Below are 14640 nucleotides of genomic sequence, written 5' to 3' on the forward strand. Positions count from 1 at the left end.
TCTACATCAGTTTTCAACTCTTTGAATTTTTTATCTGTAACCTGTAAGTCATCTTCTAAACCAAACACTTCTTCTGAACTTATGCAATGTATTAACTCTTAAATCTGGGTCTACTTGCGCATTACTTAATTTAAGCTGTTGGTTTTCCGAATAAAATAAAATAAAATAATAAAATAAAATAGTGTATTGACAGATAATCTGCTATATAATCTTGAAACCCGGTGCATATCTTATTTCAAAATTGTACTTTAACAGTTTTGAGTACCATTCGTTGAAGCCTAGCTGAAATTTTACTGATAGGTATCCTTGTTAATTATGGCTACAAGAGGTTTATCAAATCCATTTGGCTTTACCGTATTCGAGTAAAAATTGAAAGGATTCCGAATTTTCATAATTGAATACGTAACCCTAAAATGACTTTAACGGGGTTTAGGTAAGTATATAAATAGAAGACAAAGCCTTCTCTTATCAGTGTTAATGCAACACTAGCATACAACGTTGTGGACCATTATTTTGAGTTTCACATTACTAAGTAGTTTTTTAGGTAAGTACTTCGCTTGCAACTGATTGTGACGGAAATACTGTTTTAACACGTTCGGCCCTAGCAACTCTAAATACTTAAGAGGGAACGGGAACTTCAAAGTCACAGACGTCGTGTAACAGGGGCCGAATGTTTTAAGCTCGTTACGGTACTAAACTACGAATACTCATAATAATTCGTAGGTAACTAATTAATAATGGGTTGTAATCAACGCAGCTTCTTCAGGCAGTTGTCTCACCGCCGCCAAGGAAACGATTGGCTATCGACTATTTTCTCGCTCAAGAAACGAACAAAAGATATAAGATCCTGTGTGACTAAAAGAGACACATATATTAATAGTTGATCGCTGGCGGTTCACACTGCCGGCGAGAACTCGCTCTTACATCATTTGTCGCTGCGACAAGAGCTAAGACTCGCTGAGCTATAGGTAAAACTAGCTCAGCGATACTCGCTCAGCGCTGTTAGCTTGGCGGCCGCCCGGCTCGAGCGAGTAGAGCGAGTAATCGCCCGTCGTGCTCGAACACTCGCTATTCACTGCTCGCCCACTCGTTTCTAGTAACTCGCTCTGCTCGCTTCTCGCTCATCGTCGACGGTGGGACAAGTGCCTTAAACTGTAATTTTTGTCTTCAAATTTAATTATTTATTTGTCTTCTGAATTAATAAATCAGCGACTAATTTTAAGCGCCTAATAAATACTTTTCAAGCGACTGTAAATTGTGTAATCCAAGCTACGTTTTAATAAATCAGCATGACGATTATTTATTATGTAGCAACTAAATTTGTAATATGCCTACAAATGTTAAGCTTCTAATAAGTGTATCTATTGCATCTAGAAAACAATTTTAACTGACTCTAATCTAATATTGTCACCTCTATTTTTATACATTAGTATATGGAAATGATGACTGAAGCAACCATAAATGAACATCAAATTTAATAATATTGTCATCAAAAAATTATCAGTGGTAGATCTAATTTTATATAATGTCCACTATTTTATACGTTACAATTTAAATAATTAGCGACTAGGGCCCGGCCAAAAGTCCACGTTGCGGCGTCGTCAACGTAAAACGGCGCGTACGCCCGACGCGTCACGGTGCCGCGCGGTGCACGTTATACGGCGTCGCGAGTCGAGTCTGCGCGAGGTGTGTTGCTAATTTTCATTAAAAAAGAAGACGAATTATTAATTTAGTTGCTAAGTCATTATTTACGATGCTCTTTATTGGGGGTTGATTTTGACTAAATTAGTAGACAGATATTGAAGCTCAAAAATAAATAAAGAAGCTGACTTAGTGACTTACAATATTTGTCGCCAAATCATCAATTTTGAAGATAATATTTTATCGGTAGCCGAGTTATATTATTTGTGGTTTGTAAATTGTCGCTCGATTTTGCATAATTTGCTGGTATTGTAAAGATGGCATATTAGTTTACTTAATAGAAGCTGTTCTATTAACCCGTTGCTTACATACAAAAACAGATGTTCCGTTGTGGATGCTAAATAAAACTTTAGTCTCTGCACTTATTTTCACTAGTAGGCCACTACGGCTTCTCATTCTTATCAAACAGAGAAAAATATTCAACCTACAGAAGCCACCAGCGCGTCGTCTCGCGAGCTGCCTTGAGACCTCACCTGAGTGAGCTTCCCAACATCATGAAGGTGTGTAGCCCCCGAGTAAGCTTGTATAACTCTCGGATCATCAGTTCCGTTGTTTACCTACTGTTGCGTGTCGCAGGTGTTAGAAGAAGAGCCTCGAGTGGAGGTGACGCAGGGCGCGTGGAGCGCGGCGCAGGCGGCGCGCGACATCGTGGCGAGCGGCGGCGGCTGCGTCGCGCAGGAGGAGCCCTTCTACGTGTGCGACCTGCGCGAGCTAGCCGCGCGCCACGCGCGCTGGCGCGACCTCATGCCGCGCGTCGAGCCCTTCTACGGTACGTGACAGTCAGACAGACAGACAGACAGCTGTGTGCATGTGAGCGCGCTGAGCACGCTGTTGTTGTTGCAGCCGTCAAGTGCAACGACGACAAGCTGCTGCTGCGCACGCTCGCCGCGCTGGGCACCGGCTTCGACTGCGCCTCGCGCGGTGAGATCGACCTCGTCACAAACCTCGGAGTCGCGCCTGAGTGAGTACACAGGAGTACACACCTGCCTTACAAGAACAGCTCATGAACCAACAATTTTACTAATCCTTTAAAGTTCCTTTTTTTGTTAGCCGGAAGAAAGCCTGTAACCTGATAATCCATCAGGGGAGGAGATGGGCCTCATGAGGGGCTTTTGATTAAGAAAATCTCTGAGATGTTCCGTCCTCGCTGTCTTGCTGGCAACTTAGATAACGGTTGCGCGATACAACCCTTCCTTCCTTTAGGAAGGCCTATTCTAACCCGGTATACCAGTGGCGTATATATATAGTCGGAATTTTTTTGGTTACCTATCCGCTTTTTGGCAACATCCAGCAAAAACAAAACACCCACATCAGGGACCTAATCCCTAATAGTGTTTTAACATCTGACAGAGCGGAGCGCGCAAATATATCTGATAATGATAAATAGAGTCGTATCAGATATATGCACGCTTTGTTGAACTGGGGCTACTATAAAATTCGATAACAGATAGGAGTAGAAAAAATAGTACAAGTGTCAGAGGGACCGCACGACACGAACTTCGAGTTTCGTAGTAGCCCCCTGCCCCTGGTGTCTACATAGTAGTGAACGTGGTTTTTTTTAGGCGTATAATCTATGCTAATGCGGTAAAAATGGCATCGCACCTCCGGTACGCGGGCAGCGTCGGCGTCAACATGTTGACTTTCGACTCCGAAGACGAGCTGATCAAGATTAAACAGCATATGCCGCATGCGCAGTAAGTATTATTCTACTTCTTTTTAATTATATAACGACCAAGTTCAAAAATTTTAAATTCAACAAATTATTGGAGACGAAAGTTCGTAAGAAAAGAAAGCTGCTAAAATTTTCGTCTCCTATTTGTTGAATTTAAAAAATTGTGAACTGTTTTTGTTAAGTGCGGTGCGAGGTGCAAACTTTCCTTGGTCGTACCTATTATATTTAGGTAGGTATGTATTTTTGACGTCTAATAAATTCAGAAGTAACCAGTATAATAACCAGTAGCCAGATTATCCAAGGTGATGGATGACACCATAAAGCACACGGACGTAAGGCGCATGCTGCGGGAGGGGGAGGGCGGCGCTGCCAAGAGCGCAGCCTAAGGTATCGGCGATATTTGGAAGAATTATATTTTTTCTTTTACAAATATAAAATTTTACTCGCAAATGTGATGAAAAACAGTGTATGTCGAACGGGCGGTACTAGAATTACGAACATCGACTCATTAAATCGGTCGTCGTCATCATTCGGGTTTCTAATAGACTCTCGTTCGTAATTCCTTTTACCGTCCTTAAGACACAATGTACTATTTCGTTACGAACAGGCTGTTTAAATATAAGCCGAAATAATAAAAATGAAAAAATTCGAGCGGCGCGGCCTCAAGCGGTTAAGTGTTTAGAAAGGACCATATGTTTATCGTTTACTGTATGGAACAAACCGGGTGGGACCTGTAACAGAAGAGGAGCAAAAAATTAATAGTATATTAAGTACTTACTTATGCTTTACTAATAAATATGAGATTTCGTGGTGTATACATGTTTTGCCCTTGACTGTACAAAACTCTCGGCGCATGAGTCTGTCTGACTCATACTTGGTTTTTTAGGTTTCCGGAGCCAAAATGGCAAAAACGGAACCCTTAAAGTTTGGCCATGTCTGTCCGTCCGCGGATTTGCTCAGGGACTATCAATGCTAGGAAGCTATCATGAATGCTATCAATGCTATAATGTATGTAAACTGTGCCGACAAAATGGTACTTACATTAAAAAAAAACAAAAAAAAAATTTTTAGGGTACCTCCCATAGACGTAAAGTGGGGGTGGTTTTTTTTCTCATACAACCCTATGGTGTGGGGTATCGTTGGACAGGTCTTTTAAAACCATTAGGGGGTTTGCTGAGACGATTTTGAAATATTCGAAAATTTAAAAAAATTCATAATGGTAGTAAGTATATCAAACTTTAAAGGAAAACTATAACGGTTAAGTTAGTAAACTATAGCGTGTCCGACACGCTCTTGGCCGGTTTTTATGTTAAAATTTCATCTTTTAACTTAACGAGATATGGGAGAGAGCTCTATTGTGGCCTAGTCAAACAAAAACAAGCTTTAAAAATTGTAATTCTCAGGTTGGTCTTGCGCATACGCTGCGACGCGAAGCTGTCGATCCAAACGCTCGGCGACAAGTTCGGCTGCGACCCCGCTACGGAGGCGCCGGCGCTGCTGAAAACGGCTGCTGTACTCGGCCTTGATGTAAATATAATTATTATCCCATCTTTATTCTAAAACTGGCGATGGTCATCTAATCGAGCGTTCTTTCCGTTTGATTTCCGTGGGCCCATTTTTTTGACATTGTAGAAGACTCTGTTAATGTTTCCAGAGGGTCTAACTCTGAAGTTTGAAAATCGAAGTTCGTAACGTACCGTCCCTCTCGCACTCGTATTAAATAGTATGTGTCAGAGGGACCGCACGACACGAACTTCGATTTTCCCTCGCAGGGCCCTGTTTTTCAAAGCATATTAATCTAATAAAAATATTAGTGTTTTGTCCCAAAATTTGCATGAAAAACCGGCCAAGAGCGTGTCGAACACGCCCAAAATAGGGTTCCGTAGCTATTACGAAAAAAATAAGTAATATTTTTCTAAGGATTTCGTAGTTTATACGGAATATTCAAAGTTTAGGTATATTTTATACCTTAGGCTGCAATTTACTCTTAAACTACTAATAATTCTCAAGTAAACTTAACCGTTATAGTTTTTCTTGCAAGTTTGATCCCACAAAAACATTTCATGTTAAATGTTGCCAAGACGAGACCATTGTAGCTCGCACTATCAAAAAGTAATCGGATTCTTGTAGAGCCAAGTTTCTAACCCTACGTGCCCAGCTCTAAATCTATAAGCCCTAATTTTACACTAAAGTTGCGACGATACTACAGCAGTAGCTCGTAGCGAGTAGTTCGTTAATTAATCTCTCTAATAAGTTAATCTCGTAGGCGTGCAAACCGTGGACTAAACTGGCGAGTCGGCCACACGAACCTTTTGCAATTCGTCATATGGGCTTGAACTTAAAAATCTATTCAATCTTTTAAACTCTTTCCGTGCGGAAATGTAGATGCGGAAGTATAAGAGCTATGCAATTGAAACTTTATAGTTTTAATAAGTCAGCTACTGACATCATATCCCGAAAATTGTGTTTATCTGGTATAATCCGAACCCAAGTTAAGAAAGTTCAAAAATACGACGAAGCGCTTCGAGAAAAGGTAGGTAGTGCCCTCACCCACAATTTTTCACCCACCGGTTTAGATTTTAGAGGGGGGGGGCGCTCGATTTTTTTTAGCAGTGACGCCTTGAGCAAAGCCGCGGACGGACAGACAGACAGACAGACATGGCGAAACTATAAGGGTTCCGTTTTTGCCACTTTGGCTACGGAACCCTAAAAATAATTCAAAATGTCATCAAATTTTACAGCCCATTTGAGTTGCCTTAAGGGCCAAAGACTTCCTTCCTTCCTCCTGTTAAGGTCCTTGCTCTGATTTAATTGATTTTAGTTTTCAAACTGTATATGAGGTGCTTTATGAGAGATGGCGGCGTGCAGTCGAGAGAAGGGCCCAGACAGTGCCGGATTCTCAGCGGCTAAAAAGCCGGCTGCACGTCCCTAACTTCCTGGAGCTTATTAGGGGGAGAAGAGGGTTGGAGAGGTTTCTTATCGACCCGCAGAGTCTTGCTTCAGCCATTTGCTGGAAAGCCGGGAGAGGAGCATGTATTCTCTTCTCCCGTTAGGCTCTGCGGGGTGCTTGCGTCAGTCTTTTTTGTTGGTCCTCAGTGGTTTCTTTCTTGACAGACTCTATCCCTTTTTATTACAATTTGACTCGCCTTCACCTTTCCAGGTGATCGGCGTGTCATTCCACGTGGGGACCGATGCGCGGGAGTATGATGCGTACGCGCGCGGGATTGCGCACTGCCGCGACTTGTTCGCGCTCGGGCGGAGGCGGGCCGGCGCATGCGCCTCGTGGACATCGGCGGCGGCTTCCCGGGGGACACCGGCACCAGCATCAAGGAGGTCAGCCATTCAAAGAACTAAGCTATATCTAGTTAAGACGGACTTGCTTTTTTAACTCGTCGACGCGTAGGGTCTACGCTAGCTCACGCGGTTTTGACGGAGCGGGTGGAAGCCTATTGAAAAATAGTACCTACTCGTATGAGCAGCGCTAACTGCACGCGTGCGACGGTACGTTTCCTAAGAAATACTGCGATACGTTCTTTGCATTAAGTGCAGCATCATAAGCTGTTGTCATTTGTCAGGTGGCAGCGGTGATCAACGCCGCGCTGGAGACTCACTTCCCCGAGCCAGGCGTGCGCGTGATCGCAGAGCCGGGGCGCTACTTCGCGGCCGCCGCGTACACTCTCGCCGTCATGGTGCATGGCAAACGAGAGGTAGGTACCATAGCGATCCAAGATTATTGAGCCACTCGCCACTGTTCGTCGAGTGTACTACGGACTGTAAGACGTGAACTTGCCTTCGAAATCCAAAAGCTTAATGGTTACTTGACCTGAAATGTATATTTCAGAACCAAATTATTGTTATTATTATTTTAAAATTTATGACGGTGGAAGCATTCTACACTTCCACTGAACGTAGATATAGTTTAGATATAGTTAGTGTTTAGTATTGTAACTAAGGGACCCCATACATCCCTGTATTTCTTTTATTATTATTTTTTCTTTTTTTTTCTTTAATTGTATAATATAGTTTTTAAGTATTTTATTTGTAATTATATTTTTATGAAAAAATGACTTTCTGCCAAGTTTCTTGCGGCGCATTCTTCTTGGCAATGATGGTCTTTCCGAAAGCGCTGGTAGTTTTAAAGAAATGACGTGTAAAAGTGCCCATTGCGGCCTATTTACTGAATAAATCATTTGAATTTTGAATTTGAATTTGAATTTGAATTTTGTTCATCATTTAGACGAGTTATAAAAACAGTATGGCAAGTGGCTAAACAATCCCTGTTCACGGCTGTACACAATAAGTATCGATCCTAACGGGCTCTACATTAAAACCACAGTCTTGCCGACATTACCTTACCTCGCCAGTACGGCGACCTTATATCTTTCAACAAAGGAAAACTGTCCAAACAAAAAATAAATTTTGTCATTTTTGTCATTTTTTCCCAATGTAATAAATAAAATTGGCAAGTTTGATATGGGTGGTCGTAAGAAATAATGACGTGACGTGTATATTTAAGTGGACACACTAAAAGTGCTTAGTAAATTTGTTCCATTTAAAATCATTCGTTTTGAGTTTATAAGTTTTATTATATTTTTGATCTTGATTTAGACGGACTACTTAAATTTTGCGCATTAAATCCGGATAACTAACGCGCGCGCGCGTTGCAGCAGCCGCCGAATAGCGTTGCTTCAAGAAGGGTTACGAATTAGCCCGAAACATGTCGAGCTAAATTCGATTTAAGACGTGAGTTATCTGGATTTCATTAAATATGAGTGAGTTTCACGGTAGTTTCATGTTCAAAATAATTGTCAAAATTCCATTTACTTATAGGCCTAAATTAATTTGCAGCGAAAAGATTTTTTCTGAAATTTCCAACTGAGGCACGGAAACCTAATAATATGGCGCTAAAGCGTCGTCGTAAATGTCTGCAGGTGGCCAACAGAGATGAGACTGGCGTGGCGAACACGCACACGATGTACTACATCAACGCGGGCGCATACAGCGCCTTCATCGACGTACACTATTATCCGGAAAAACCGATGAAGTTCGAACCTTTTTACGTAAGTTATTTTGTGTGCTGTTTGTGCGTGTGGCTACCTAATGTACGACCTGGCTATTTCACCTGTGTATGCTTATTTAGGTACTCGAGATACATTGGTTTCCGTAACGTTAGTGACGACATGTATGGAAACGAACCTAAAACATAGTTACAGTCACCTGCATTCATATAGAGCGTGCAAAATATCTGAACTGCTTCCCGCCTGTATAGAAACAAAGTCGTACAGATGCAGGCTTTGTTGTGGCAGGTTGGTCCTGGCGACTACCTACCTAAGGCAGTTGTCTCACCGCTAGCGAGGAAACGATTGGCTTTCGACTATTTTCTCGCCCAAGAAACGAACAAAAGATATAAGATCCTGTGTGAGTAAAAGAGACACATATATTAATAGTTGATTGCTGGCTGTTCACACTGTCGGCGAGAACTCGCTCTTACATCTTTTGTCGCAGCGACAAGAGCTATAAAACTCGCTGAGCTATAGATACTCGCTCAGCGATGTCAGCTTGGCGGCCGCCCCGCACGAGCGAGTCGAGTGGAGCGAGTAATCGCCCGTCGCACTCGAAAACTCGCTTACAGCCAGCCACAAAACTACAATCGCTTCTCGCTGCTCACCCACTCTTTTCTAGTTACTCGCTCTACTCGCTTCTCGCTTATCGTCGGCGGTGGGACAAGTGCCTTACGTATCTCTCTCGCCAGGTCTCTCCCCATCACACCGTATCATACTATGATCGTAATAGCAACGTGTTAGGCATAAATACAATCTTTGTATAGTTTATATCAATCCAATTTAAATAGTGTAAACAAACCGATTTTATCAAAATTCTTGTATAAACACCCAGTGGATCGAATCAATAACGCATTCATCTATAATTCGTGTCTTTTAGGTAGATGTATTGTATATATAATCACTTTTTTCACCAAAATTCACTTGATTTCAATATTTGGTTGGTTGGTTTTTTAGAAAAATATGGCTTTGTCCATTGGAGGACAATTTTGCCAGTGTCTTTGCCGTTGTACGGTAAAAAAAAACTATAAAACGAAATATGAGAGGTAATGGTGGATGAACGATGACCGATTTCAATATTTAATTTTCATTTGAAAAAATCTTCGTCAAAATCTGACGTTATTTCTTGAATGAAACATGAGTATAATCTGTAGTGCCATAGACTAGCGTAGAGTACGTGGATAATTTTTAAAATCGATTAATGCTTGATTTAATAAGTGATTTTTATTTACTTACGTTAAAATTAGATAATAGTTACTTCTTTTATAATGAGGGTTTTCACAGAGGCGGAATATCGCTAGATGGCGGTATCGTGAGATCCGTTTGACGTTTGAACTTTGATCGTAATTGGTTAAATAACTAAATTCGACGCTTAACATTACGGGTCTGACACGTTCCTATTACGGTCATAGCATGATACGAGTACGGTGTAGTGGGTAGATAGACCTTGTCGGTGTTTTTTTTTCTGGGTTAGGTAACAAAATTTTATCCTTCACTACCGGTATTGTGTTTCTTCAGCCCAGCAAGGAAGAGCCGAGACCCTGTTCCATATGGGGCCCGACCTGCTGCTCGCTGGACTGCATAGTTCCCTCCGCCCGCCCCGCCGCTGCAGGTAACTCCCAAGTCAGCGTTGCGTGGCGTGGGTAGGCCTATCAGCCGCCCGGGGTGAAAGAAAATTTAGAATAAAACAGAATTGAATTAAATTGATTTATTTACCGAAACATGTCGAGCTAAACTCGATTTAAGACGTGAGTTATCCGGGTCAATATATATTTAATATGAGTGAGTCTCACGGTAGTTTTATGTTCAAAATTCCAATAAGTAAATTAAATTAGCCTTTCGAGGCTGGCTGATTGTGATTATTAAAATTAAAACTGAAAATAAATCATATCATAGTTAGTTTTTTTACTAATTGGCCCGTAATGTCCCACTGCTGGGCAAAGGCCTCTGTCCTAGATTTCCCACTTGCCCTGTCGGCACTTATGTCTGGCCAGTCGCTGAAAACTAGATCATTGCGCTATCTCCGCCTTGGTCTGCCACGGCGCCGATAGCCATCGCGGCATCGTGGGGGATCCACTGTGTGACTGGGTGACCTAGTGCCCAACTTTCTGGGTGCATGCGGCAATCGTGGCCAGTCCAGTCCCATTTGAGCCTCGCGGTGGCTTTACCTACGTCCACTTGGTGTTTGGAGTCGGTCCGTCCTTCTAACACCTAAAATGCTGCGCTCCATAGCTCTTTGGCAGACCTTCAGCTTGGACTTCTGAATTTCTGTTAAGGATTATGTCTGAGCACCGTAGGTTAGGATGGGCAAAAATCAGAAAACAACACATACGCCTTCCAAAATTATAAATCTATATTCTTAATTTAAATTCAGTATAGCTCTGCCCAAATTTGGGCGGCACAGCACAGTCTGGGACTGACCCATCACCGCTTCACTCCAACACCTTCTGCACGGCTGCCTGGAACCGAAGCCCCTGTCCTTCCTCTGCTGCAAGGACTCTCTGCTGCTTACTGGCTATGGAGCCCCTACTGCCTCCAGCCTTCGTGCACCACCGGCGGCCTGCGCTTCGGACCCTGATCCAGGGAAGCCTCCCCAAGAAACGCCTTCCAACTCAACTCTCTCGTATCCGCGACTCTCGAGATTCTTTTCTGTCAGTACAGCCTTAGGGGCTAAATATACGTCTAAAAACTTCATTTTATTTTACTCAAATTGAACCCTGAAGGTCTCACTGCTTTACCCTGACAGTGACATATTGATGAGTTCCCGCTGAAGTGTCAACGAGAGGTTGCCCTTCAACAGCTCCTTTTTTCTCCAGAATTTTTTTCAGGCATTTTCGATGCATCTTTTGACCTCTTTGTCCTGTCTGTTGCTAAAAGAAACTATCTGGCCCAAGTAAATACTCGTATACTCATCGAAATAATGTATATAACGTGCCTATCTACCTCAACCCTACGTTTCGTGCTATTGGTCATAACTTGTGTTTTCATTCAGTTCAACTGAAGTCTAACTTGAAGGCTTGCGGAGCTGAGATCTTGGAGCATCAGTTCAAGTTCTGAGGGTGAGGAAGAAAGAAAGACTATGTCGTCGGCGAAGCATCCCAAGCCACCGCCAGGCTCTTAAAAAAACTCTTCTAGTGAGCTAGTACTTAAATAACTTGGGTGATAGCGGGCCCTGTTTTACGCCCTTTCCTATTTTGAAAGACTGGCCAGACCTCTCCTTCCTAGTTGGGCCAGACAAATTATCAAGTTTAATATTGGCTGCGCTGTTATTGTATATTTAAGTAGAGTAATGTATGTGGTATTGATGTTTTGTTAATAATCTAGTTTATTTTATACCATCGTCAATTAAAAGGTTTTCACTTTTTAAGGGTAGTCTAATTAAGACCCAGTGTCGATGACAATGTTAAAATTTCAATTCGATAAAAGTGAAACGTAGAACCTTGTAATATTAGGGCAGAGAGATCTTTCATTACTCATATATTTGGAAAGAACGACCCACTGACATTTTATTCAACGTTTTAATCAAATTTATAAAAGTTTCGGTTCGGTTTCGGTTCCGGCAAAAAAAACATGTTTCGGTCGGACACTTCGTGGCGCCTATGGAACGATTTTCAGATAATTTTTTTTACCTTCTGTGGCCGGTGGCGTTCAAAAGTTTTAACTTTCAATAAATATGTCAATCTGTCAGGTAGGTTCCTGGCTGCTCTTCCAGGACATGGGCGCTTACACGATGACTTTCGCCACCAACTTCAACGGGTTCGTGGCACCGCGGGTGGTACACTTCGTAGATCATTGCTTATGGCAAGTTATACAGATTTATTAATTTTATTTGTTTACTTAATCTGTGGAGATGGATGGCTGACCTGGATAAAGCCGCGGGCTTACGGTGGATGCAGGCAGCTTCCAACCGAAGCAAGAGGATGGGTGCGGAAAACGGGAAGCTACTTAGGCCTAGATTTTGCACGGATATATATGTAAACTATGCCGACAAAAGGGTACAATAAAAAAATCAAAAATATTTTTTTAGGGTACCTCCCATAGACGTAACGCGGGGGTATTTTTTTCTGTCATCTAACCCTATATAGTGTGGGGTATCGTTGGATAGGTCTTTTAAACCCATTAGGGGTTTGCTAAGAAGATTTTTAGATTCAGTGATATGTTTGCGAAATATTCAACTTTAAAGTGAAAATTTTCATTATAATCGAGCGTGTCCCCCCCTCTAAAATCTAAACCGATGGGTGGAAAAATTTGAAAAAATTCAGGATGGTAGTAAGGATATCAAACTTTCAAGGAAAACTATAACGGCTAAGTTTGCTTGAGAATTATTAGTGGTTTATGAGTAAATAGCAGCCTAAGGTATAAGGAAGATTCCGTATAAAATACGAAATCCTTAGAAAAATATTACTTATTTTTTCCGTAATGGCTACGGAACCCTATTTTTGGCGTGTCCGACACGCTCTTGCCGGTTTTTTTTTAGAGATAGGACTAAGCTAGATCGATTATTCGCCCCGATTGTCCTCTATCTATAGCAAACATAATGTTTTAGACGAAAACTTCTATAGCAAATTTTGTCCAAATCGTTAGAGCCGTTTCCGAGATCCCCGATATAAGATGTAACTTCCCGTGTCTCGCAGGTCGGTGCTGAAGGAGCAGAGTCCGTTCTCGGAGTGCCAGTTCTCTGTGGGGCGCGCGGCGCCGCCGTCGCTGCCGTGCGCGGCGGGCGCGGCCCGCGACCCCGCCGAGCGCCGCGCCGGCTTCGTCGAGTAGCGCTCTAGTGAAGAACTGCTTGTAAAAACCCTGAGGGCCTATGCTAGCTGACGCGGTTTGCACGGAGCGGGTGGACGGGACGCCTAATTATTATTATTATTATTTATAATGCACAGGCAGCTTATAGCTGATGCGTGCATATCATTGTTCAATTAAAAATAGCGTGCGCGTTGCGAGCGAGCACCCACTCCGTGCGCCCGCGCAGCTAGCGTAGGCATTGGTTTGGCAGGCTCCAACGACCTTGAAAACTCTTTACGTAGTTTGTTATGTTAAAAAATTGGAAAAAATCCCACACCGTTTTCAACCGCTATTATTTTCCTGACGTTTATCTATACTGAAAAAAATAGTGGGTAAAAGGAAGGACTTTATAAAACGATATAGTGTGCATGCGGTACAATTACAATTATTTAAAATGTCTTGCTTACGGCTCTATTCTTCAATATATGCGACAGAAACTGATAGCATAGTTGAATCGCTCGTAGAACTACCCTTAAGGCTTGAGTTTAATATTTCTTGCCATATCCAAGCCATCAAATAAACCCGACGTTACCGCACGGTTTGGAATACTTATCTAACTGTTGAGAAGATACTGGCTAGAAACTTCACGAGGCTAAATTAGAAAGAGCAGTTAGAGGCAGTTAGCAAAAATATTGCATCTCTCGATAAAATAATAATAAGACAAAAACCAAGCACGTGAAAAGGATGGCCGCTGCCTGAAAGCTCTCATCTCAGGGCTCCTCGCCTGGTGGTGGGGAGGGGGGGGATGTTAGGGCGTCAGTAGCGGTTACCCTTAGCTCGAAGTCTTCAGCTCCTCGTGAATTACTGACAACTCTATCTCTGGTGTCGGCCGATTATTCGCCTAACCCTATAGTGTGGGGGTACTATCGTTGGATAGGTCTTTTAAAACCATTGGGGGTTGCTAAAATAGTATTTTTATGCAACTTTCTGTATCATAATAAGGCCATTGAGACACGAGTGCGAGTTTATGACATGAGGCGAAGACGAATGTCATTCATAATAGATATAGAGAATAATAGTCCGCGCGGCGCGGCGGTTTAAGATGGCTCAGGGAAACTGGTACAATTACGCACAAAATGTTTTAACCAAATAATGTATCCGAAAAATTAAAGAACACAAGTAAATTTTAGGAAAGTGTAATTTAATAAGATAATGTAATAATGACATTTAATTTAATAAGGGAGAAAAAATTAGCCATCTGGCAGTGTTGATATACCTTTCATTACATCATTTTGCGATATTGAACAAGGTTTTATTGCAATCAGGTGTAAATGTTGAGTTGATAGGTAGGTGTTGCCAAATTTTCCTCCAATGAATAACGTTGTGGCTGCTGTTCTAGTTTTTACCTCCTTTAATTAACCCACGATTTCAAGTTGTTTCCTTTTAGGGTTCCGTAGCCAAAAAATGGCAAAAACGGAACCT

The 14640-nt window shown here is 42.1% G+C and overlaps 1 pseudogene; it reads left to right on the forward strand.

Moving 5' to 3' along the window:
• Positions 1 to 479: 479 nt before the first annotated feature.
• LOC141441904 (ornithine decarboxylase 2-like) lies at positions 480 to 11490 on the forward strand (annotated as a pseudogene).
• The last annotated feature ends 3150 nt before the right edge of the window (positions 11491 to 14640 follow it).

Source organism: Choristoneura fumiferana, chromosome 24, assembly GCF_025370935.1.
Source record: "Choristoneura fumiferana chromosome 24, NRCan_CFum_1, whole genome shotgun sequence".
Taxonomy (NCBI): domain Eukaryota; kingdom Metazoa; phylum Arthropoda; class Insecta; order Lepidoptera; family Tortricidae; genus Choristoneura; species Choristoneura fumiferana.